General features: G+C 46.3%; 1 protein-coding gene across 5 annotated transcripts in view; it reads left to right on the top strand.

Annotated features, from left to right (window-relative positions):
- rerea (arginine-glutamic acid dipeptide (RE) repeats a) overlaps positions 1-26,452 on the top strand; it is a 121,175-nt gene that overhangs the window by 22,485 nt on the left and 72,238 nt on the right. For 4 of the 5 annotated variants that reach the window (XM_067239613.1, XM_067239612.1, XM_067239610.1 and 1 more), the window contains exon 2: positions 925-997. The exons of the other annotated variant lie outside the window; for it this stretch is intronic. The gene's annotated coding sequence lies outside the window, so the exon portion shown is untranslated. The remainder of the gene's footprint in view (positions 1-924; positions 998-26,452) is intronic. 5 annotated transcript variants of the gene reach the window in all.

Genomic DNA, 26,452 nt, shown 5'->3' with positions numbered 1-26,452 from the left:
ACGCTGTCTGCTAAAGAGAGAACGCAGGTTTTTGGAAGGCACACGGAATCCGTGTTTTCACACTTGGATATAATCCACAGATTTAATAGCGTTTAATCTCAGATTTTGGAGTCGCTCCAGAGGCTTTATGGCGTCAAACAGATGTCCCTTGTGAGCCGGTGAAGTGTGATTGCACCTGGTGACGGGGAGCACATTTGTCAGACAGCGCAGGCAACAATGCATGCTTCACTGTTCCGGATAGGTAAACCAAATCTCGACATTCGAGCGCCGCGTGAAAATACGGCACGCACGCTCGCGCTACAGACACACGCGTAAACACGCGGCAGTTCCGATTGTGACGTGCAGGGGATTGATGGTGTCTGTGAGGGTGGCCCAGGCAGGCTCCACGTCTGCCTGAAAGGCAGCACAAGTGGGGAGTCTTTCCCCTTCTGTGGATGCTGAATGCGAAATGTCAACGTTATTGAACAGGTGCTGTGAGGCAGACCTGTGATGTTTTTATTTCAGAGCTTTCACCGAGCGAGGCGGAGAAGAGAGAAGGCTCTTGGGATAATGGGGCTGGTGCGGGGGCCTGTGTGTGTGTGTGTGTGCGCGCGCGTGTGTGTCTGTATTGTTCACAAGTGTCTGGATGAGTGTATGCAATGTGTTATGGGGGAGGGTGAAGATTTAGAATATCTTATTGGTTTGGTTAGTCAAGTCACTGGGTTGGCCATTCAAAATTACATAGTTATGTTTTCACATGAATGTACAGATCATGTAGTTTGTCATTGCGAAGCTAGGAAATCCTCATCTGTCAGCATCCGTTTTTTTGCCCACCTGCGCTGTCATGCTACTGTATTGTCATCTCATTTTCTACATTTGTTCCTCATCCATGTTTTTTTTTTTTTTCTGTTCTGTCGTTTGTCTGTTTCCCTTTCTCTCCCCCAGAGGGTCGTTGTGTCAGTGCTTGTTAGGAGTCTGGAGCCGCGTGGCGGAAAGCTAGAAGGTGAATGCAGTCAAGGTTAGTCAACACGGTGATGGTGAACGCAGCTCCCCTACCCCCCCAAACCACATATCTCTTCCTATGCCTTGCCCCCTGGTGAACCGTGGGAGTTCCTGTAATACCCCTCCCCCCCCAATAGGCCCCCCAGCAAGCTCTCCTCGCTGTCCTCCTAACTCCTCCCTCGCATGCCTCTCCCTCGTCACCCCCCCCCCCCCGCCAGCTCTCCTGCTTCTCCACCTCACCTCATACTGGGAAGCCCAGCTGCTGGTCTGTCACCGAGAACTCAAACAACGTCTCTTAACCCAGATTCACACATGCTAATTTGCTAATGTTTATCAATGTACTTCTGCTGGGTTTGTTAGCATTCACTTAACATGGATTTCCTTTCTCCCCCCCCCCCCCCCCCTTCAAACAAACAAACCCACTCCCTCCCCTATGTGACACAGTCAAAACACCCGGCCTTTCCTTGCATGCTAATTTCCCCCTCGCAATCCTATCCAAGGGAAATGTGATTATTTTGACGTGACCTCTTCTCACAAGCTAACGCTAAAGAAAGGGGGGGGGGGAAATGGACCTGAGGGCGCAACTGAGGAATCAGACGACAGTCGAGAATCTGGTAATGATGTGGTGGGGGCCGCCGTTCAAAGGCGGCTAGCAGGTTACTTAATGAGTTTGGTAATTGGCTTTCTGCGGCCTCCGCATCCCCTCCCTCCTGCTGAGGTGTGCAGGAGCAAGCGACCGCACGGCTGCTGCTGCTTCTTCTTCTTCTGCGGTTGCTGCTCACGTATTCCCCACCCGTCCTCCCAGCCTCCCATGCCTCCCCCCGCTGGGTAATGTATGGCGCTGGCGATGCTCTTCATCTTTACCACTGCACCCAGATACACGGAGGGGGCGAGTCAGGGAGCTGCAACATGACATGGTACCGGGTGCCCCTTGTAGCCTCCGTATCGTAAACCCCTGTCACTGTCACACAGGCTGCCGCACTCACTGTAGCGCCGTGCACCATACTGTATATGTAGTCATTATAAATAGTCTGCTTGTCCCCAGCACACGTACCGTATGTAAATCACGCCCGCCGTGTCTACTGTTAGAGTGACATGCATTATGTATGTAGGAGGGTACGTGCATCCCAACAAATTGTTTGTAAATTCGCCCATCTGCCTGCTCTGAATTGAGATGGTCCATGCATCCCTCGGCAACACAATGACATGGAGGCCTGCGTTGCTTGTCTTTGCTATCTCACTTCGATGGTGCCATTTTTGTTTCTGGACCACGAACACATCAGATCTCCAGCCATGTTGTTTCAAAGTCCAAATCCTTCAACTGTGGAAAAACACCAGACATTTCAGTTTTAGTGGTATTGGTATAATGTGTATAGCTACTAATCTTAGACATTGGGAGGGTGTAGCACAGTGTGTGTGTGTGACAGAGATAGGGAGATAAAGGCAGACAGTGAGCCAACATTCTGGAGAGAGACCAGTCTGGAGAGAGACCAGTCTGGAGAGAGACCAGTCTGGAGAGAGACCAGTCTGGAGAGAGACCACAGTGTTTTTTGATCTACTCAGCAGCCTCCCCTAGATATGCTCAGTAGAAGAGGAGCTGCCAGGGTTACAGAGAGGAGCACAGTTAAGTAGCTCCTCTTGACCCCGTCGCTCATCTCAACATTTCCTTGCAGACTCCAGAGGGCTGACTTCATCCACCCACTAGGAAAGTAGTCATATCTAATACGAGTACGAAGGCTCTTCCCCCCTCGACGACCTGTGTCTTGGCTGTTGACAAATAATTAATCACGGCTGACATTTCGGGCCTAGCTGTTTCGCCTTCTTCATTTTAGCTGTGTGTTGTTTGATTTGAATTCCTGTGACCTATATTGGATAACATTAGCCTTACACTAGTTTTTTTTCTTTTTTCATCCAAACCACAAATCTATGAACTGGATACATTATTAGAACTGCGGGCAGCCAAGCCCATCAATAGGAGGGACATTGATTTTTTAATAACACAAAAACACAATGAAAACAGAACTGAATGATAACCATGCCCGGCTCCCTGTTGATCTCGTCAAACAGCCAATGTGGTGTCGATGGTGCAATTGAGGGTTAATTTCCGGATACACAATTACCAGATTTTGCACAGCAACAGTGATAGGCTGTCATTCCCCCTGGTGTCCATCAGGTGGCAGCCTGTAGAGGTGAGGCAGCCATGTGCTCTGTCTCTCTCTATGGAGCCAGACAGACACTGGCTTTTTGAGCATATTAGCCTGGAGGCTGTAACCACACCGAAATCACTCCCCAAACCATCCCTCCCTTTGAATTTAAAGCCCATTGAAGCCATTGGCAAGTTTGAAAAGTTACGTGGGAGTGACTTCCAAATGGGTGTAGTTTCATTCCATACATAAAAAAAAAATATATATATATAAATTGGATCCAGAGAGTATCAAACGCACACTGTGTTTATTTCTCTTTCTCTCTCTTTGTTCACAAAGCTCCGGCTGAAACATAAACTTCCCCTGTGCAGCCCGGCTCTCAGCCTCTCGGAGCAGGAACAGTCCCAGTCCTCAGAATGTGTTTTCAGAGCAGAAGCTCAGCTGAAATGCTCTTTTATTCAACAGGGATGAATGTGGGCCTGTTTTGCCTGGGGATTCAGACAGACACAGACAGCCCATGTGAGTGCTCTAAGAATGTCTGTGAACGTGGAAAATCAGGAGCTTTAGTGAAGTAGCACCTGAGGTGTTCTCTCTCTCTCTCTCTCCCTCTCTCTCTCTCTCTCTCTCTCTCTGTGTCTATGATTGTGCACATGCATGTTCTGTCATGCAAAAGCGGTTGATTTACGTGGGACATACAAACACAGGCACCGTGGTCCCGTTTTACAATTTGTTCCTAGGGTAAGCTATAAATGGGGGGTTCATTTACATAGTCCCATTTGATGACAAACGCGCATTAACCAACATGAAGAAACGTGTTAAATAAGTCAAAGTCTGCAGATGAGCTGTGGACCTCCTTCGTTGTGGAAGGGACAAAACGCCTGGGCTTCTTCTCATCCAGTTGATCAATCTGTTTACCAGGTGGCTGCCTTCCATCTGGAAGACTCTTCAGTTATGGAGATTTTCTTTCATACCCAATACTTTTAACAAATGTTTCAAAACATCGAGTTGTACCCGCCAGAGTTTCTGTATCTTGCCAGTGCAAATAAACGCACACAGGTGTCTTGGTTTCAATGTTGTGTGCTTGGCAAATGTGACCTGTGAAAGGCTAAACAAACAAGATAGCAGGAGAGGCCTGGACCTTCAACCAGTTGCCCTGAAGTGAAATAACATTCTGTTGCTTCCCTCACACTTTCCCACTGTGTTAATGATCCCACATAAAGGCTTGCTAGGTAGGTAGCGCTCTAATTAGTGTCTTACAACGGGCTAGTTTCTGCCTTTGTCTGGCAGGATTGTCTTGAAAGCATATCTTGATTCGTAGTCGTTGGCTACCACATATAAAGTTGTTGTCTGTATTCTTTTGTTTCTTGTTTCATTGTGCTCGCTTCTTTTCAGATGGTAGGCCACCATTTTTAGTTGAAATGTAGACACCTCCCTGCAAATCTATACCTGGGTTTCAGTTTATAAGCCTATTTGTTCAGACCATGTGTAATGAATTATTCTCTCTTGAATTGCTTGGTCTGGAATTATCTGGAAGGATATTTTTTATTGCTTCCCTTTTCTGTCCCTGGGCTGGTCTGTGTTTTAATTAGTCGTGTAAGACCTTTTTTCCCCTCTGGATTCCCCAAACTTGTAAAGTACTGCAAAGACACCGTGAAGGCTAAAAGGCCAGTGAGTTAGTTGAAGTCAGTCTTTTTCTGCCTGCCAACAGAAGGGGCCCATCAGCCTGTGCTGTGTGTGAGGAACAGTAAATTCAAGCAGCCGTCCCCCATGCCTTTGTTCACGGTGGGAATGGGACCCTAGGCAAAGACAGGGACAAAGTTATCATTTTAACAACTGCTTCAATACGGTTTAGAAAACCACCTTGACTTTTTATATACCATAATGTCTTATGTGGGCGCAATTCAAAAAAAAAAAAAAAAAATCCCACTGAGTGATTTATTACATAAAACAAAAGGATATCACAAGACTGTATTTTATACCAACTCTTTAAGTTCATTTGTTACATCGTTTTAGCGAAGTCATGTGTTTGCACCCAGCCCCTCCTTACCCCTCTCGCTTAACAAGACTGTTTTCTGTCTGAGGATCCTTTTTATTCTGCTCTACACTTCTACTTGTCTTCTCATCCCTGGTGTATGTTTTAAATGAAGTTACTAGATACAAGTGTTTTCGAGGCCAGGGCCTCAGAGACCTGCCAAGTCTCTCAGAAGCTTGGCTCACTCATCCATGTCACCTTTTTTTTTGTTGTTTCAGCTACTGGCTGACTTATTTGTATTGCCCAGTGCTTTCTCTCTTGTCTAGTGTCTCTAAACAGCAGCTTGTTCTCCCTCCCCAGTCAGGATTAATCAGGCAAAACTAAACACAGCTTGTGAGCCCCCCTTTTTTTATTAACTATTCATTTGTAATGAGAATAAGTAGTTACAGAGTCCGGAAAAATCTTGATGGAATCGTCTCGGTACGGAGATAGCAGACAAAGGAGAGGATAGTCTGGAGAAGTGGCACACTTGCGGTTGCAGCTACTCTGGTATTTTGTTTAAGAAGGAGGAAATGTTTCCCCTTTGTTCTTTTGAACATGACAGTTGATATATTAGTCTGTTTTCCAATTTCCTGTGGCCTGTTTCTTGTTTTGTTTTTTCTTCAATGTCTTGCAGGGTATTTTCATTTAATACCACAAGGAAACAATAACATTACATAAGGTGTCATTTTTACTCTCTGGAGCAAAAGCCCCATTATGTTACAATTCATTTCCACTGAACTCCAAGGAAGAGCCACAAAGTAACCGATTCTGTAGAGGGAGGGAGTGCTTGGTAGCTCAGGGAAAAGGTATTGTGATGGGGCGTTTGAATGCAGAACAGAATAGAATAGACACAGTCAGCTTCCCAGATACATGCTTAGGCCTGTAGAATGTGGAGTGCTTTGCTTGTAACTGCACCGGTTGTCTCCTTTCATTATCGGTTAATGGTGCCCAACTTGACACAGCCATGTGATAAACAGAGGAGCTGTGAAATCCTGGAGGTGGAGTTCTCGTCTGCCTGATAATGGGATCTCATCTGTTGAAGAGGCAGCTTGCTCCTGCTGGAGCAGTCAGTTCTCCCTGCCTGCCTGCCTGCCTGCCTCCCTGCCTGCCTCCCTGCCTGGGGATTCAGATAATGTACCCCCGCTGCTGTCACAGGTCAACTTAAGGCCCACAAACCTATAGACATGGTTAGCAGTCAAGAACACAGGCGCACTCTGTGTTGTGGACAAATGATCTTGCGTGAATATGGTCATCATATTTCGAAAGGTTGAAATTGTGTTCATTTTATGTTCCTTGTCATGCTACTGGTTAGTTTCCGGGCACATTGCTAATTTAGGATGTTGATATGGGAGTCACAGGCTGTTTTTTTTCCTTTCTCTTAAAACCATGGCCATGTGAGAAGATTGAAAAACATAGGCCTACTTTTTATGATTTTTATGATTCGGGTGTAAATATATTAAACATTGACACCCTGTGTAATGTAACCTACACTAACTCTGTAAAGGCTACTGGAGGTGCCTACTAGACTAGAGTATGGTGTCAGGTTTGCTATTCTTGTGTGAGAGGGAGCAGGGGTCTCTCTGCAAACTGTTTGCCAGCACTCTGAATCACAAGGGAGCCCCCCCCTCCTCCTCCCCTCCTCTTTTGAAAGGAAGACAGGCAACATGGTTTGTAGCACAATAAAGGACCCCCATACCACCCTCAACTCAATTCCTATTGATCCATTTCTTACAGCCTCTCTGCTTTGTGGGGCTCAGTGCAGAATAGCCCAACGTGTTGGCTATTTGCTTTGGTTAATTGGAATTTGAGCTGGTTTTAGACTATGTAATGTATCTGCTTGTTTTGTGAAATGAAAATCTTCCTATTAATTTATGACCTGACTTAATACAGTGCATCATTGTTTTTTCTTCCTCTGTGGAAGGGGCGGGGGAGATTTTCAGATTTGATTTATTAAGTCAGTAGGGATTTAGATTGAGAGAAAATGATTTGTTTTTCTGTAATGAGAACAATGCATATTTTTTGAACTCAGCAGCGAAATGTCATTTAATAATTACAATCATTACATTGAATCAAAATTAACTTGCATACAATTATTGAAGGACTCAGAGGCGTCTGACTTGTATCTTTTTAGAATGTTGTTTTGTTGGATTGCCTCCGTCACTCGAAATGGATGGGTTGACTAATTAATGCATTATATTATGCAAATGAGCTCTTAGCCAAAGCCAGTGGAATATCTCATACCAATTTTTTTTATTCTTTCTGTTTGTACTCATGTTTTTATACTGACAAATGAGCAATATGCTGCCAACCTGTCCAGTACATATGTCTGAAATGTTAATTCGTAAACATCTACGTCCTGTGTATGGGTGTAATGACAACGGTTGATTATGCAAAGAGCTTACTCGTTTAGTAGTGGCTTAATTTGTGGACTGTAGTTTTATTGGCGTGATGCTGTTGCAGCGCCTCGTCAGTGTTACTTTAATATTCCTTACTGCAGCTATGTAAGTGAACCGTTGATCTCGTCAGGATCTACTTCGTGTTTGAACATCTTGCTTACCGATGCAGTTTCAAACACACCATTTCCCAATGGGTAACCATCAATCACTATACCCATTGGCGTTCCTTTGTCCCGACGGTAATTTGAATCCAGTCCATGTTTTTGTTTTGCTCCTTTTTTTGCGTGGGGGGGGGGGGGGGTTGGAAGGGGGGTAATTCTCCTTCACTAGTGTCTGGATAAAGAAAGACTAGGTCAGCCATGTGGATGCGTCTGTTGAACAGCTGAAGGGGGGGTTACAGAGACCGAGGGAGCGATAGAGAGAACGTGGAGTGTGTTCATATGAAAGGGGGAGCGAGGGGGAGAGCGCGCGCGCGTGTGGAAAAAGGAAGCGTAGCCTGTAAACGGCGAACTCACTGATTTCCTACCCTACTACAGCATTGAATCTAGCTGTGTACTTTTCATATTAACAGTATCAGCAGCAACAAAACGGCGAAAGGGAATCAAAGCAGCCGTGTGTCTTCGGAAAGAGTGCCTCGGCGATTTGTACGTGAATATATTAGTAAAGTGAGATCGTCTTTTGTTGAAGCAAGTGCTCGTCCTTCTGTACTAGCAGAGGCTCTGTAAAGGATAAAGTGTCTATGTGATATTGTTCAGCCCTGGTTCTTGGATTTGGCCCGGGCCAAGAAGTTCGGCGGGTCATATCTGGCAAGGATTGCGTTTTGAAGTTGTTTGCGGCACTCGTTGGAACTCTAGATCATCAGACTGGCGGGTGAGTAGTGCATACCAAAAAAAAAAAAAAGATGGGGGAGTAGGAAGGGGGAGATGTATAGGGGATAAAGAGATGGAATGTTGATTATAATAATGATTACATCACGACTTACAAATGATTTTACTAGAAGTTATTCAAATTTGATAACATTTGAAAGGGGAAGCGCGTGTGACCTCAAGTCAAATGTTTTTGACTGTTGGAGCGAGCTGAAAGTTGGCTGCATTGTTGCAAAACTTGGCTCTTCCACTGAGCTCACTGGTGTGTGAAACAGACCTTCAAGAAACCCCTATGACCTAGTCTTTAAAGCGTTTTTAAAATGAGATTAATGTGGAAATAATGATGCATCATGGAAACATAAGAAGTTAGGGCTAAACTTAAGACGCTTGCTAACAATGTAGTTTAGGCCTAATTATATTTTGTAATCAAAACAAAACTAAAAACGTGTTCAATCCTCTTTGATGACGATTCTTTAAGCATAAATGTCTATCCTTGTGTGAAACTGCTCGAGTTTTCCATATTTGGTAGGCCATTTGTGTATGTTGTATACTACTCATGTCAAACATGAACGAAGCACTGTTTACACAAGCAAACTGGAATAACAGTAGAGGCAATGGCGAGCCTGCTTGACTAGTAGCCTACTTGTGTAGGACCACCAAATTAACTTGACTTCCCTCTTCAGCACCTCAGAGGCTATGAACTCTGCCCTGAGCACATGCAGATCCCACTGTGGGGGAGTGGGGTGTGCTTGTAGTGAAAAGAGCAAGACGAGATGTAGGATGGGGGTGGGGTGGGGTTAGGGATTTGAAAGCAGACTACAGTATTTGTCTCATAGTCAGCTTATCTGATGTGTTTTTCATGTGTAGTAGGGATGTGCTGTTTACTCAAATTGCTGTAAGATTGGTCAAATACTTAATTTTCATGTGACTGTGGTCAGTTTGTTTGACCGTCAGGGATTTTGTTGTTTCTTTTAGATTGAAAGTCAAACGGGGTAAAGCAGCTGTCTGTTTATACCATGTTTATAAACCTCTGCTAACATAGACATAAAGCACCCCAGTCTTTTTTTAAAGGGAAAGAAATCTGATGTTAATATGTAAGGCTCATTCTCAAGTGCTAGGCCAAATCTTCAATGTCCCCAGTTTCCCTGGGCATTTTGTGTGTGTCTCCTGTTAACAGAAGTGACCTCTAGCTTAATGATTCAGATGTGATTAATCTACTTGAGTGGGACGACACTCCTGCTAATGCATGGCACAAGGACCGGGGAGATAATGGATGGGAGATAAAGATGGACTTTCTCTCTCTCCTGAATTATATAAAGGTCCTCTGTATGTGTATAAGGAATGTGTACATCTGAAGGATTTTAAGATGTCTGTCGATTTATATATATATTTCTTCTAATACTGTAGCGGCATCTTTTGGAGTTGCAGTGCTTTTCTTATGTAGTGCTCTTCTAGGAGTTCAAAGGTTCATGTGGTTATCAGATTGACTCATTGAATTGTAAAATGGAAATCTGTAATACGGCATACTTTGGGCAGACTGTTATATTTTACATTTAGGCATGTTTTTTTTTTTATATCTTAGAGTTGTGCCATATTAACAGCGGCTCTATAGCAAAGATTGGAAACCTCAAAACACCTGTTTTATTCTCCAGTGAGATGTCAACAACATTACGCTTCAATTCCTGTTCAGTATGTGGTCAAAGTATCTTAACCGCACTGATGACTCAAGAAGGCTAGTTTTATGACATAAGAGCCCATTTCCTCTCATTGAGGTGTTGATACAGAGGCCACGTAGGCTTCCTAGCAACATGGACCCCATCACCACTACAAATGATAACATTCCTATTAGTGTGATGGTAATTAGAATAAATGGCTTCGATCAAGCCTCATGGATCACTGTCTAAACATAATAGGTCAATTTAAACACTCAAATATATGATCTCTGCATTACTGTTGTTTGAATTGTAAGGCAAAGCACACAGGCCCAAGCGTTGGTTTGTTCTACAGAGGAAACATGTTACGATTTTAGACATTTTCCCTAGAGGTAAGACATCAGTGTAGTTTCACTACAGAAAACTGAATTAGAGAGGAAGTGGTCAATCCTCTTAATGGGGCTGTGTACAAGAGCTTTGGAGGGATGCAGAGAGGGATTTATAAAGGACTGCAAGACAAGAGATGGATACAGTGGCTGATATGCCATCTTTAATTCATGGCATTACGGGCATTAAGCTGCATCTTTGTGGGGCCCATAGTCATGGATGGCATCTAAGTTGGAATATAATGCTCAGTGCAATATGATCTTTGTTTATACATGCCCTGTCAATTCAAGGAAGCGCAAGGAACCCGTAGTAAATGACTTCACATGCCAGAGAGTAACTTCTCCTCATAACAGAAACACACAGCCGTCCAGTCCCAGAGGACGCAGCGAGCCGAGTCTCACCTCGATGGAATCAGAGGGACGATACACAATCAGAGGGGCTGTTTCCAGCCTGACACACACACACACACACACACACATACAGATTCTTCATAAAGTGTGTCGCAACGGTTCAGTTGTTGCTTGGAGATAGCTGAATGTTTGACACGGCAATGTTGAAATGTTGGTTAATCTACTGGCATGATAGTACTGGGATTACACTGCATTTCTGTGTGTGTGATGGCAATTCATTGGCGCATTGAAAAGACTAGTGGTTGTCTTTGTCTCTGGTTTTGAACAGCGTGATGTAACGTGTAAGGAATCAGTGAAAGAGCCGTTGTAATTGATGTGATGTTGGTACCCCCCCCCCATCTCATTGTTTTTGGTGTCTTGAATTCACTGGATCTGAATATTGTCTTTGTTTAGATTTCAATTATTCAAATTTTTTATAACACGCTCCAACAAAAAAAAACAGTTGAAGTTAAACCCGGTCTCTCTTGACTGCTGCTTTTCTAAACCCCCACCCCACTCAGATGCCCCTCCCACCCCTCTTCCCTTACTCCAGAAATCTGAGAGCCGCCAGGTCATAAAGGAAGGCGGAAAATCAACGAGCAGTCATGGCTTCCACGGCATTGTTGGTGCCCATTTCATCCTTGACTCAGAGTGAGGCACCAAGCTTGAAGACTGATGTTGAATTTCTGAGGTCTTTGATTCTGAGAGATGGATTTTCAAACTCTCGATGGAGTAGCCTGCGCTTACATGGCTTTGACCCAGTGTCCTTGTTGACTTATCTTGCTGGGTGATTTATTTAAGAGTTTGTACAGTATGCGTATTGTAACATCTCTTTATATGGTCAGTAAAGATGGGTGGAAGTACAGCCTCTGTTCACACTTCATTAGGCAGCTCATGTGCCTGTGTAATAAGAATATAATTATCGTGCCATTAAAACTATTCACATTTCCTTATTTAGTATTTGCTTAGTTGTTACCCTTTATTGTAGTATTAATACACTTGAGTGGGTTTGGTCTTGTAATGGAGACTAATCGCATAGACTTATGTTTTACTTCTCTTGATCAACTGTTGTTTTTACAATACTTACTGCAATAACCTCCTGTTTAACCTACTTACCACATCAGCCTGTTTAACGTGATCTTAAGCAGTCTGATCAAGAACCAGGAGGGTTTCTCTCCTGGGGGGGGTATGGACTGGGTTGAAGGTCACTGAGAATGTGGAGAAGAGCTTGGGGTTGTCTTGCAAAATTGGATCTGCTTCTTGTGTGCATAGAGAAATGACTTTGAGTTGCGTTAAATTAACGTCCGCCTATGGTGGAGAGAATAGTGGGAATTTAGGATAATTGAAAAATGTTCCTTTACTCTCCAACCTTAAAGCAGCTGAGCTCTTTGGAGGGCACTTTCACACATGTTAAGTGAGGGACATCTGGCCGTGTTAATTCAGTGCATGGTCATAAAGTGGAATGACGGTCCCCACAGGCCTGACTGCCTTCTGAAGACTGTCAGATAAAGCCTCTGTCCCCACCGCCTCGCCACTTCAGTCCTGTCTCCCTCCTCCATGTCCCCTCCACTGCAGCCCTGTCTCAACCTCCTCCATGTCCCCTCCACTGCAGCCCTGTCTCCATCTCCTCCATGTCCCCTCCACTGCAGCCCTGTCTCAACCTCCTCCATGTCCCCTCCACTGCAGCCCTGTCTCCACCTCCCCCATGTCCCCTCCACTGCAGCCCTGTCTCAACCTCCCCCATGTCCCCTCCACTGCAGCCCTGTCTCAACCTCCTCCATGTCCCCTCCACTGCAGCCCTGTCTCAACCTCCTCCATGTCCCCTCCACTGCAGCCCTGTCTCAACCTCCTCCATGTCCCCTCCACTGCAGCCCTGTCTCCACCTCCTCCATGTCCCCTCCACTGCAGCCCTGTCTCCACCTCCCCCATGTCCCCTCCACTGCAGCCCTGTCTCCACCTCCCCCATGTCCCCTCCACTAACCCCCTGTCTCCATGTCCCCTCCACTAACCCCTGTCTCCATGTCCCCTCCACTAACCCCCTGTCCATTTACATTTAGTCATTTAGCAGACGCTCTTATCCAGAGCGACTTACAGTAAGTACAGGGACATTCCCCCCGAGGCAAGTAGGGTGAAGTGTCTTGCCCAAGGACACAGCGTCAGTTGGCGTGACCGGGAATCGAACTGGCAACCTTCGGATTACTAGCCCGATTCCCTCACCGCTCAGCCACCTGACTCCCCTCCATGTCCCCTCCACTAACCCCCTGTCTCCATGTCCCCTCCACTAACCCCCTGTCTCCATGTCCCCTCCACTAACCCCCTGTCTCCATGTCCCCTCCACTAACCCCCTGTCTCCATGTCCCCTCCACTAACCCCCTGTCTCCATGTCCCCTCCACTAACCCCCTGTCTCCATGTCCCCTCCACTAACCCCCTGTCTCCATGTCCCCTCCACTAACCCCCTGTCTCCATGTCCCCTCCACTAACCCCTGTCTCCATGTCCCCTCCGCTGACGGCCCCTCTGACGGGGGCCGTTACACAAGAGGAGCGGTCATGCCTTCACCAGTGTCACTGTGAGAGAGGAATCATGCTATGAAATTTAAACACCTCTGATCTTTATCACGGCAGAGTGGGGGAGATGAAATGACAGTACATAAACGGTGAAATATGTCCGCATGAGATGGGAGAGAATAGAAGGGAAACACGACAGGGTGGTAATATAGTTATTTTTTTATCGGCCGCTCCATGTTCATTTAGTTATTGCGACAAAGCGTGAGGTCGGATGCTGAGCTACATCTTGCAGGCTAATTGCACAGCTAACCCTAACAGAGAAACACAGCCCTAGTCTTTAGACAGAGTAAATGATATCATTAGTAATGGTGTATATCAGTTGTCTGTGTGTGTTTGGTGTTTGATGAAAGCAGAGCTGCCAGGTTGTTCGTTCTAGTGGTGTAACACGCATCCTGCGGCTGTACATCATCACCCTTGGAAACAAATAATCAAATGACAGATTTCTAAAGAATCAGCAGGGATGTATGCATGCTTTCATATCCTATTTGAGTGAGTAAACATTTAATGTGGATGAATGTATCACAGTTTTATTTATGCATAGAATCTGCTGTTAAGTCTGAATTATACATTGCCTAATGAATAATGCATCATCCCGCTCCTTAATGATTACTTGCCAGGCAGTGAATGGTAATATTTGCTGATAAATTTACTCATTGATCTTGCCTGTGTTTTACCAGTTGTGTAGCAGCACTAGTCGAACTCGGCATTAAGGCTGCTTTTTAGTTACTCATCTAATGAGAAGCTGTGATCATTGTCACGGTTAAAGAAATGAATAAAACCAAACTGATGTGTGTACGTTAAGCTAGTGAAACCCTCCTGAATCTATCTTTATCAGTGTCAACAGCAGCTTACCCAAGTAAAATATTTATATTTACTCTCTAGTCTCTGTCTCCAGTTAACTTTCCCTTTTGCTTTTATAAATTATAATTTTATGTCTTGAGCGTAAAGGATCTTATCCATAGGCATGAAATGATCAGTTTGCAGTTATGGATTTATATCAGGCTTAATGTCTATTCCTTTGTTTGACGGTGTCACACAATTCAAGTCTGCTTCTGTTGTTTTAACTTGTATTCAACAAAAGGTATTTGATACCTTAATTATCAGTGACCTTAAAATCACTCTGAGCCAGATCATAGACACATTAGCAGCATAAGACCAAAAGACATGAGAAGATGCCTGCATTGTCTAAGCCTCAAACCGTTACCCAGTGGTACTGGGCAGATAATAGCTGTCCACACAATGAGATAATATTGACCAGTTGTCACCCACTCATTCGATGAGTCCTCTGGGGTCGTTCCTTTTTTCATTTGTCACCCTAGCAACATGGATAGTGAAAATGCAGCCTACCCATCTGGACAAAAAGATTGTCCTCATCACTTAAGCTGAAATGTAGGCGTCCTATTGTTGAGCTGTTTTACACAAGTGGAAGAGGAACTGTTTCTACTTACTCTGGTTCACGCAACCTTGTTATTGTAACCTTATGTTCTGCAGAATCCACTAGGTACCTGCATTCGACAAGCTTTTGCTCATCACTTTAAGTGTGTCCGCGTAGGCGAAATGTAGCAATTCAACTTTGACTCTGTGGAGAATCAAAGCTTGTTCACTGCACTAATACCAACTGCTGCCTGCTATCCTTTTGTTGTCTGTGAGACTGGACGGGTCCAGTTAGAGCACACTGTGGCAGACAGTGCATGTGTCATTATAATAGTACCTTCCATCTGATCCACTGAGGACCCTTGTCGTCCGTATTCCTTGAGATAATTGGGTGGATGGTAAGAGTTGCCCTAGGCAGTATGGGAGGGCTGATCTTTCTGAGCGGGCGCATCATTCCATTTTTTCTCTTAAAGACACGCTAATGACTAAGCTCGATGTGTGTCGATGTTTAAGTTAACTAGTGTTAATTCGGAAGAGGATTTAATGGTCTCGATTGGTGAGGGGAGCTGAAGCAATCAGCGAAAGGCTTGTCTGCGGTGGAGAGTAATTGATTTAGCTGGCGGTGTTTCTCCCAGAGTAGAGATGACTGCACAATTCAGATATGTAAACAAGAGCAGGCCGGGGGTTGATACGCCGAAGTAAAACCCTCCTCCGGTTTCTCTTGATCAGACTTCAGAGTGAAAATAAGACCTCAAAGCTCCGACCGGCTTGGGTTTTGTCTCCCCACCAGCTAGCGTGTCGCACATGCAAATCCACACTCTGAGATGAGGGGCATCTTGAGGAAATCATGAACTAACGTAGTGCACCCAAAGACAAAGGAAGACTTGCAGACAACAGATGCTGAAAGTGTTTCAATCTGCTTATTGGAGCATGACTCTTGGTTTAGCGCAGCCAAGGAACTCGATTTATGCATGGTTGACAGTAATGTTTCTGCTTTGCTATGCTCTGTTTGTTAACCCAAAGAGCCATTTAACATATTTGTAATATTTATCTCATGTTTATATATTCATTCGTTTTCGACCTAAAGCCTTTAGGGCTAACCAAAGGCCTGAGAACACAGGGTATCTGGTTACATGTTCAAACTAGTTTTTATTCCACCTTCAGAGCCTTCAGCCACATGACCTGAAGGGCATTTTGTGGTGTGAAATGCTAATGTTATATACTGTTGTATAAATCACCTTGCGAAGGGTTGATTGATTGGGTGTTAGGCTAAGTCGTTTAGTTTTTGTGACAAGTTGAATTTCTTTTCTTTCTGAACTTGATTTTCCAACATCATCCTGTGAGGCAAAACAAACACTTCGCACAAAATTCAACATCCACAGCTTGCTCAAATATTGAAAGAACCGTTTCCTAAGTAAGGACAAAATCTCGAAGCCATTACTCACACCCTATCGTTCAACATTCAGCGATGAAAAAAAATTAACAGCCCAAACCACAAGAACAACACCAGGGTCATGAAGCGGAAGGAAGCCCTTAACAGTCTAACAAGGGGCCTTGGTTAACTGCACTTCAAAATGGAGTCCTTTGATATCAGATTCTTAAGCATCAAAACAAGGTGGTTGCAGACAGCACACCCCTCACAAACACACACACAGTTTCCCCTTGGCGGAGTAGAAGATCTTTTTCCTGATAGTCTTCGCAGATACAGGTATTCCCCTGGGAGTGTTGTTGAGGGATTTCTACAGTTCTGCTGCTCGCTGATTAAAGAAACACTTGTAGATAATCCCACTGAATAAACGGGCTCTTTGTTGTGTGGAAGGGGTGGGGTGTGGGGAGAGGAGGGAGGGGGTTAAAAAAAAAAAAAAAAAAAGGAAAAAAAGAAAAGCAGAGATTTGGATTTTTAAATGCTTATCACCTCGGTATGATCCGCCACTCTGCCAGGATAAATATTTAATGATGTGGGGGTGGGGCGGGGCTGAAATGGAGCCGTTACAGACTGCTAGTGAGAAATGAGGATTCTATTAATACACTCCATACTATCCCATAAAGTAATGACACTGATAGTCAGCCCAAGGTTATTAGAGAGAGAGGGGAATGGTGTTGCTGTGTTTGTGTTTAGGAGACTTCTTTTTTTTCATACTGCAGTGGCATAACTGAGGCATGTGCAAGTATGTGAATCCCTTTTGTTTAACTGAGGGTCATGTCGCTCTACAGGCATGGATGTTGTCCGCCGTTGTGTTGTTTCTGAAACCAAGGGCAAGCACATCAACTAAAAGTCATCTTGCATGAAGATTCTCATTGTTGCAGACAAGCAATATTATTTAGCATCAACACCCACCACAATGAAGCGATCACATCGCAAGGCACAATAATCCAAACATCAATGTTTTGCAACCGCGGTTTATTACAATTGTAATCAATAAGGTGGTGTTGTTATTGTATCAGTCCTGCTCACATGCCTGAGCAGTCGCCTTAGCGGTTAAGGTGCTGCTGGCTCGCGTTTTCATTAATCAACCATACTGAAGTGAAGACGGTATCAAGACAGTGTGTTTAACCAGTTAAGATTTGTGATTCACCTTGTTGACTCATTACAAGATGACTGCGGAAACGCAATTACTCCTGCTTCCTAACACCTTGGTCGCTCGTCTCCCCGGCGCTCTCCCCCCCCAGCTCCCCCCGAGTCCTCGCTGTGCACACCCGCCGCTTTTCGTCTCTGCCAGGGAAATACTCGCTCAACATGGCGAGTCCTGCAGGCACTTCCGATCCCTGCTATTGAACCAGCAGCTGCCTCCCTCCCATCCCATCTTCACAGATGAGTGCCAGGATCAATGGATCTCTTTAGTGCAAATCTGATTTGATCAGCACTGGCTTCTGTACTGCTGATCAGAGATGTAGACCATTTTCCCGTGTGTGTCGGGGGCAGGGGGGTTTGGGCAAAAGGCAATCGAGTTGCTGCTGTCCGATAGGCCCAGATATCTTTGTCTCCTTCAGATTCCATAGACGTGTATTTCGTATTCATTATTGAGTTGTTGGTTCAGCCGGGGGGGGGAGGGGCTTCAGGAGGCTGACGAGGACAGGAACGGCGTTCTGCTGATTGTAGCAGGAATGTAGCCTTTACTCAAGCAGGGCAAAGCCTGGCATCATAAATAAGAGTAAGGGCATGTTTTCAGAGGGATGATCTGTCTCTCAGTGTGATCGTGTGTAGATGGATAGCTGAAGAGGAAGAGAAACAGGGGTTGAAGGGCATATTGACCCCCTTGTTTTGAAAAGCAAAGCGCCAGCCTCTCCAGTGCCCCCGTGTTCCCCATTAATTATTGTTTGATGCTAATAAAGGGAGGAGGGGGAGGGTGGAGGGGCCTTTCTAAAACATAATTATTCATTGCAGCGTTTGTCTAGAAGAGCCCCATTCCCCCCCCCCCCCCTTTCCCCTCTCTCTCTCTCTCTCTCTCTCTCTCTCTCTCTCTCTCTCTCTCTCTCTCTCTCTCTCTCTCTCTCTCTCTCTCTCTCTCTCTCTCTCTCTCTCTCTCTCTCTCTCTCTCTCTCTCTCTCCTCTCCTGTGCCTCTCCGAGGAAAGAGAGGCAGCCTGTCAGTTTAGTGTGCTGGGCAAAGATGTCCCCTCAGCCTTTTAAGGAGGGGGGATAGGAGGGGACTGGGGTGAAGGGCGCCATTTGCCCAAGTGATATATGAGGGAAGACAGCAATATATGTAAGGAGCTGCTGAAAGAAAGATAGGAGAAGGTCAAGGCACATTACACTCCAGCCATTTATACAGCTCAGCATATAGTCTGGCCCTGCACTGCAAATACAGTCCCTTACCAGTACCACCGAGGCCTTCTCCTCTTGGTCAATGCCCTACTCATTTCGATTGACACGTGTGTGTATACACCCCGTATGAATGCAGCACTGTGGCAAAATGGACTCTCAGTGGCTTTTTATAAGCTTGCACATGCATTGGCAAGCTATTTTAACAAGGCTGTAGCTGCTAGCTTACCTCCCCAACCTGCCCTCCCAGATTTCCACACAGTTTGCCTCAGCCGTGGCAGAGAGAGACACTTGAGGGTGATTTCCTATGCATGAGCGCAGCATATGGTGTGCATGCACACAAAAGAGGCAGAGGATTACTCAACTATTGCGTCGCATAACATTAAGCTAGCAGTGGGCAGCAGTGGTCATTAAATGTCTTTAGAGGAATTCATGTTCTCCTTTGGCTGACCTTCGGGGTTTAACCCTCAGATGAAAAAAATAGAGATAAATATTAATTTCCCTGAACATTGTCTATAGTAGGCTAGGGCTAGCTAAACATTCAAGTACATCAACAACGCCATCCTTCAGGTTGTCCATTTGTTAATCTATTGCTTTTTTTCTCTCTCTCTCTGACGAAATATCCCAGAAGCCAGTCAGTTTGACAAAGCACCTCAGCTTAACAATAGCATTCCAGGAACTAACAGCGCTCATGCACTTTTTAACATCCAACTGCCAGCGTTGGGGCTCCTGTTGCAGGAGACACAGCAGGGATGTGCTCTCACAGTGGAAGCTGTGTTGTGAACCGAAAGGTCTTCTTTTTTTCTTTTTTTGTCTTGGTCCACAGAGTGCACATTGAGGGATGTGATGTGTAATGCGATACATGACAGTTGTTGGGCATTATGAAATGATGAAAAAAGATGCAGGTTGTGTGCGGTAGGCAAAGCATACTATCAGTTAGGGATCAAGTCTCCATTTCACACATGAACAGGCAGAGTTAATCTGTTGATCGCTACTGTACGCCAAACAGAAACGACACTGTTTCTCCTCCACCCAAACCCTGTTCTGGGACCCTGGCTCTGGGGTGTGCTTTGAACGCCTGATTCTCCTTTCACCATCAATGTATTTTTAGGTTTGTTTGTGAATGTGCTTGTGTCACTATGCGTGGATTTTCGGCTTGGCACAACTATGTAACCATAATTGTGTAACCCATGTCGGTGTGTTGTGTATAATTATGCATCTGTGTGTTTGCGTGTTTCTGCATGTGTGTGTTTGTGCCTGTGTGTCTGCATGTGTGTGTTTGCGTGTGTTTGCACACTGTGTTGGTTGCGCTAAAATGCTGCTGCTGTTACAGTCCCAGTCAATGCATGTTTTATGAGTTGTCCTGAGAGGATAGGGAGACTCAGAGCTCAGATCCTGCCTGTTCCAGCAGCGCTTTCATTAACCCCCACCACCCTGCTCACCCTACCCCCACCACCCTGCTCACCCTACCCCCACCACCCTGCTCATCCTACCCCCACCACCCTGCTCATCCTACCCCCACCACCCTGCTCACCCTACCCCCACCACCCTACCCCCACCACCCTGCTCATCCTACCCCCACCACCCTGCTCACCCTACCCCCACCACCCTGCTCATCCTACCCCCACCACCCTGCTCATCCTACCCCCACCACCCTTCTCATCCTACCCCCACCACCCTGCTCATCCTACCCCCACCACCCTGCTCATCCTACCCCCACCACCCTGCTCATCCTACCCCCACCACCCTGCTCATCCTATCCCCACCACCCTGCTCACCCTACCCCCACCACCCTGCTCATCCTACCCCCACCACCCTGCTCATCCTACCCCCACCACCCTGCTCATCCTACCCCCACCACCCTGCTCATCCTACCCCCACCACCCTGCTCATCCTACCCCCTCCACCCTGCTCATCCTACCCCCACCACCCTGCTCACCCTACCCCCACCACCCTGCTCATCCTACCCCCACCACCCTGCTCATCCTACCCCCACCACCCTGCTCATCCTACCCCCACCACCCTGCTCATCCTACCCCCACCACCCTGCTCATCCTACCCCCACCACTCTGCTCATCCTACCCCCACCACCCTGCTCATCCTACCCCCACCTCCACAGGCAGCTTTTTTTGGACTGAAAGGAAACTCTTTCAGAATGATATTTACAACGTGGCCTTGTCTGTGGCTATAGTTTAAAGGGCTGTGGGAGCCTGCAGAGATCTCACAGACCCATGATTCATGTCATCCCCTCACAAGCCCAGCACAGGGTGCTCTCTCCTCTGATGCCCATCCCCACTCCACTGCCCAGAGATGGGGCACGACATGCACCAACAGTGAACACTGTCCTAAGTGAGCGCTTTCTCTGCTCCCTTTTCTCCCTGACCCCCTCCCCTCCCCCCCCCCCCCTCCCTAATAAAACAAACAGGAAATGTTCATTTTCAGTGTAATTGTAGCGATCGCATCCTTGCCTTTTAGGCATTCTGGGCTGGTGCTAGTTTGGTGGAGACAGGCCTGAAATTAGCTGGGAGGCTGGCCTACAGACAAAGGATGTTGTTCCTAAATAGTCTAGTTGTGTTTTTTGAAGCCAGTTGCCTGGTGGTGGTGGTGGAGGTTAGCAGCTCCAGGAGCAGCCTGCTCGTCCCCCGTCCCCCAAAACAAAAGCCCTCCCTAATTAGAGGTAATACCATCCTGTGGTATCTAGGGTGGAGGTGCTTTTAGCCCCGGTCGCGGTTTGTGTGTTAGTTGAGTGTGTGTTTTTGAATGCGGGGCTTGTGCCCCCACCCCCCTTACCCCACCCCTGCCATCTGCTCAAGGATTGGAGGGGAGGGCACCACCAGATAGATAAATAATTTAGGCGGAAAAATAGTTTTGCGTGCTGACCTAATGGCTTTGTTTCTGGGATCTACTCTCCAAGACTTCCTGCTCCAATTGCCCTCCACCCCTCCCGCCCCCCTTGCCGAGTGCTGTCAGTTTGAAACCATGGCGCTGTTTATCTGTCAGCCTGATCTATTCCCGTTTGCTTTCCTCAGTTGTTATTGGAGCAGCAACATTGTGTTGCATTATGATTAAAGTAGCTGGAGGATGTAGGACAGTGTTATGAATACATTTTCTTTGTCTCTCATTTGAGCTACCAGTCCGTATGGGCTTGATGGATGGGATCGTTAAGCTGATAGACAGATGGGGTGGGCGGGGGGGGGGGGGGTATTTTTAAGAGCTGAGGAGCTAAGAAAATGGTGAGAGATTGACACCTTGAATATTCAAAATCTCATGAGTCTTCCTGTATGACGTACACTAGGGTAACTAAAAACAACCCCCCCCCCCAAAAAAAGATTAGGCGATAAATATGCTCCATATCTGATTAGCAAACAAAAATAGTTCCTTCTCCTTTTTTCTCCAGTGTGAGAGCTAAGCCTTTCAGGCGTTCCTTTAAGAGAAAGGTAGACTTGACTTGTCTTTTAGCAGTGATAAAATAGCTTGGTAGTTTTGTAACATGAATCTTTTGCATAAGCAACGTACGGTTCTAGAACCACGCTACGCTGTTTTGATGTGAAGGTGTTTCCATTGTATAATTCAAGCACACCTGTTTTCAAATCTTCCAACCATAGCCTTATTTCCTGTCAAAGGAGTCCCACAAAGATAGTTAAAAGCTCTTTAGATCAGACTTCTTCATGTTACAAAGCCTGCTCCCAGTTCTCTGCTGAAAGGTAATTAAAAGGTAGTCAGATTTCACCAAGCGTTGGTTTCTGTCACCGACCTCCCATTCTCTAGACAAATAGCTTCACTACCCACGACTATGTGAGACCCCCATCTTTTACTGAAATGTGAAGTGCCACAACTGACAACACTGTCATTCTCCTCAGGAGCGGTGTCAAAGGTAGCCGGCTGAAAATAGCTAACAGAGGTTATGGTCCAGTCAGACAAATCGGGTGAGAGATGTTCTGTAGTAGGCAACCTGGTATTAGTCTGGGAAATCCAAGCTGCTGATAATGGAGGTGCTGAGCTGTGAAGCTGTTCCCTCAGGGCTGTTTGAATCTCTGAGAGCCACACACTGAGGGGAAAGGAGATTTAGGGGCTAGAAGTTTACTGAAGAAATGCTTTAGCCTGGGTGGAGCTCCAAAACCTTGTTGTGGTTCCCACTACTGTTGGCAGTTGTGATATATCCACGTGATATATATATATATATTTTTGCTCTAGCTTTAATGGTTATGTTGCTGTTCCATATATTTTCTTGGTTTACCATCTATGTAGAAAAAAAGAAGACATTTTCCTTTACTTCAGTAGTCTCAAGGCATGTATAAATGTTGTATGTTTTAACGCCTCCAGCTATCAACCCCTGCACCTCTGCTACCTCTGAACCAACATACTGTATGGAGACTATAAATAGGGCTTCAGAGAATGTAGAGCCTGCCGAGGCAGGAAGACGGTTGGTCGTCAGTGAATTCAAGGAACAAGTGGAGCAGACAAGTGTCTTTGCCCTGCCAGAGGAGAACCAAAGGAGGAGAGAGAGAGCGAGAGAGAGGGGGAGGGAGAGAGGGAGAGGGGCGCTCAGAGAAGAAAACAGGCTATGATTCACCAGGTAACACAAAGCACAGGGAGCTGTAGAGAGAGAGGGAGAGAGACCACTGAGAATACCCTCTGAAGTGCCCCCCCTCCCTGCCTCTCCTGCCTCCAGCAGAGGCTTTCATTGTGCTGGTGTTTCAGGAGGTTGGATATCAGCTTAGATTAGTCTGAGGTAAAGTGTTGAAACTGACATAACGTGTTCTGGGCTATATGAACATCCTGATGGCCATGAGCAGTGACGGAGGATCTACGGTTTGATTCGTGTCAGGTTCAGTCACCGTTACCCTCTGCATGTGTGATCGTGCTAATATTGTTCTACTAATCAGTATTCGTGTGAGTGTTTAATGCAATCCCTCTGCAAAGCCTGCTCATCCTGGCCAATCAAATACTTGGCTGCTTCATAATTCTCTGATTGAATAAGCTCTCGAGTCGTCTGTCTCAATCGTCGGGTCTCGATAGCACTATTTTGGCTCTCGTTTTTCCTCAGGTACTGTGTTGTTTCTACACGACTGGCCCCAGAAAAAGCACACTTTCCTGCCTTTTACTTCATGTGCCTGCAACTTGAATCATCAAACAGTTCATAACCCTAATAATCAATTAGTCCATTAGAGAAGCCTTGTTGCCGTGCCTCCCCAGTAGCTTTTCATCTCGGCTCAACCTGGCCAATTGGGTGTTTATCCGGAGCTAGGTTTTGATGGCAAGCACAGAGAGAAATGCGAATGTGTATTTGAGTAATGTGGGAGTGATTTGAATGAATAAAACATGGTTCCTTAAAAGCTCAGTGGAGAAAGGGAAAGAGAGAAGGATGGAGTGAGAAAAAAGGGAGGGGGGGAGACCAGAAAAAAAAACCTTAGTGTTTGTAATGGAGACCTGCTGTGTGGCCATTGTGGGGGATGATGTGTTAATAGAGACCGAACTGTGCGGTTCTCAGGCCAAAGGTCTAATTTAGACGCGTTTGGAAAAGAGAAATGTATTTTGCCCAGGCACGGCTGGCTGCTAGCCCTCCACCCATTGCACTAATGTTAGATCAGGCTAGCTGCCTTCGGCCAGCCTTCCCTAGAGCCGCAACCCCCGCCCCCGCCTCTTCTCTTTTCCATTAAGACAGCTGGTATCTTTCAAAGGGTCCTGCCCCCGTGATTGATGGGTAATAGCTGCAAGCCTCACCTGGCCCTCCACAGCATTATTCACAGGCCAGGTGGCGGTTGAGGCTAGCGCTTTGTTAGCCGCGGCGGCAGCGACTGAGCGGTGGCTTCTACACTCATTAAACAGCGATACGTTACTCCGTTTCATTTCCTCATCTCCGCGGCTCACGCTTTTGGCTGGAGTCACTTGACTCCTGGTTTCCCTTTCTTGATTTGATTTGAATTCCCTCGTTTTTAAGGTGCTCAGACAGAGAGAAGCAGTCTCAGCACATCCGCCGAGAGCAGCCTTTTCGTTTGAACGCTTCCTGAACGCTGCTAGGTTTTTGATTGAGGGAGCGTGATCCGAGCAGGACGCAGTGCTTAGACTCAGGAGGTCCAGCAGAGCGAGGATTAGAGCTCTGGTATCAAATAATACCTCAGTCAATATTTTGCCATCCCTCACACCTCTAGGCTGTGTATGTATACAACAGAGGGGTGTGATATGTATTTTGGCCGAGTGGTGAGGGAGTGTGTGTGTGTGGCTGCGTGCAAGATAACCCCAGAGAGAGAGAGAGAGAGCGTGTGTGCTTGTGAGTCTGCGCGTGCAAACGCACGGAAACGGCCCAGCGGTCGCCGTGGTAACTCATCATTAGGTGATTAATAGGGCCGTGACGACGGCGCAGTGTAATCAGCCCTGGTGTTTGTGTTGAAGCTGACGACAAGAGCAGCTGCCCTGTCAGTTGGCGGCTTCCTCACTAGGTTGACAGGCCGCCGTCGAGGACCGGCCGTTGTCAAGCCCCTCGCCTCGCCTGCCAACAGCCATCCCCCCTCTCTCTGTCTGTCTCCATCTCTCTCCCTGTTCTCTTCATAACCTTCACAAACATGAAACGGGGCTCCTCACAAACACACAGTACAATTTCACCTCAGCCTCCCTCTCCCTGGCTGTCCCAGGCTAAAGCTGCCGTTGCGGCGGCGCTAACTGTGGTGCTGATTGCCAGGTCTGGCCCCTCAGGGGGCTGTAATAGCTATTTTCTAGTTAATCTGTAGTAGGGGGGTGAAAGCAAACACTGGCAAGTAAGTGAGGAACCTGCCTGTGTGTAGTAGCAGTGTACTTCAGGCGGCCTGCTCTCAGGCATCCTGTCTGGGAGAGCTTCAGGACTGTTTTATTATTACAATGGTAGCCTGAGAGGCTATTTGGTAGCTCTCTATTTTGGCTGAATGATGATGGCTGGCTAACCGTAGCAGTTAGCCGTGTTAAATCACTGGCTTTCTCTCAGCTGCCTCCCTGCCAGTGGATTGCCATGTTCTCTCCTCCAGAGCTGTCAGTCCACATTAGCATGGAGATGATGGTTAGCCGTAGCTACATAGCTGGGGTGGAGTACTCCCCTCAGCCAGAATGCACAGAATGCAATTACACACACATACACACACACACACACACACACACACACAGGGCTGTGGTTAGCGAGCTACACTGAGCCCATTTCAACCCCACCTGCTAAACGGCTCTCCTGAGGCATTGTCAAGGAGGAGTCCAGCAGCACAATGCTGAAAAGGCCCAGCTAGACATGGCCTTTCCTGAGGAATCCCACAGCCTGTAAGCCTGATATACTCACCGTGAGCAGCAACAGAGCCCCTTTTGAAGATAATACAGTGGGGAATCCTGTTTAGGTCATTGTGTGAGAATACATGTAGCGCCTCTCTCTTGCTCTCTCTCTCTCTTTCTATTGCTCTCTGTCTCTCTCTTTCTATTCCTCTCTTTCTCTCTCTTTCTTTTCCTCTCTCTTCTTCTTCTCAGCACGAGGCGAGCGGTAGAAAAGGCAGCTTGAAGGTTGTGTTCTTTTCCATGAAGTGTTCAGGGCCCTCCTGAGAATACTTGGCAGGCTGTGGAGGAGAGTGCTAACAATTACTCTGAGGTTAAGGACAGCCAGCACAGCTCATTGCCTGACATCTATTGGCTAATCGAAAGGCTTTCGTCACCGTCATTATTTTTCTTTCCCCCTACCATTCATTCAAATGTATCTACAGGCCAGAACGATCAAACAGCAGAGATGAAATTCAGAAGGGATCAAAAAAACGATTAAAACAAAAAAAACGCTTAATATTTCTTGTGAATCTGCCCTGCTTGGGTTCAAATCCCTTTCATGCATGTATAGTGTCAGTGACGTGGTAGCGTGTCGCTTATCCTGCCTCTCTTTGTCCTTATCTCCAGCTCTTCTGAAACGCTGGGGTTGTTGGTGT

Source organism: Osmerus mordax, chromosome 7 (genome assembly GCF_038355195.1).
Source record: "Osmerus mordax isolate fOsmMor3 chromosome 7, fOsmMor3.pri, whole genome shotgun sequence".
In the NCBI taxonomy this organism is placed as follows: Eukaryota; Metazoa; Chordata; class Actinopteri; order Osmeriformes; family Osmeridae; genus Osmerus; species Osmerus mordax.
Note: the sequence above shows the minus strand (reverse complement) of the source record. Positions and strands in the feature narration are given on the sequence as shown.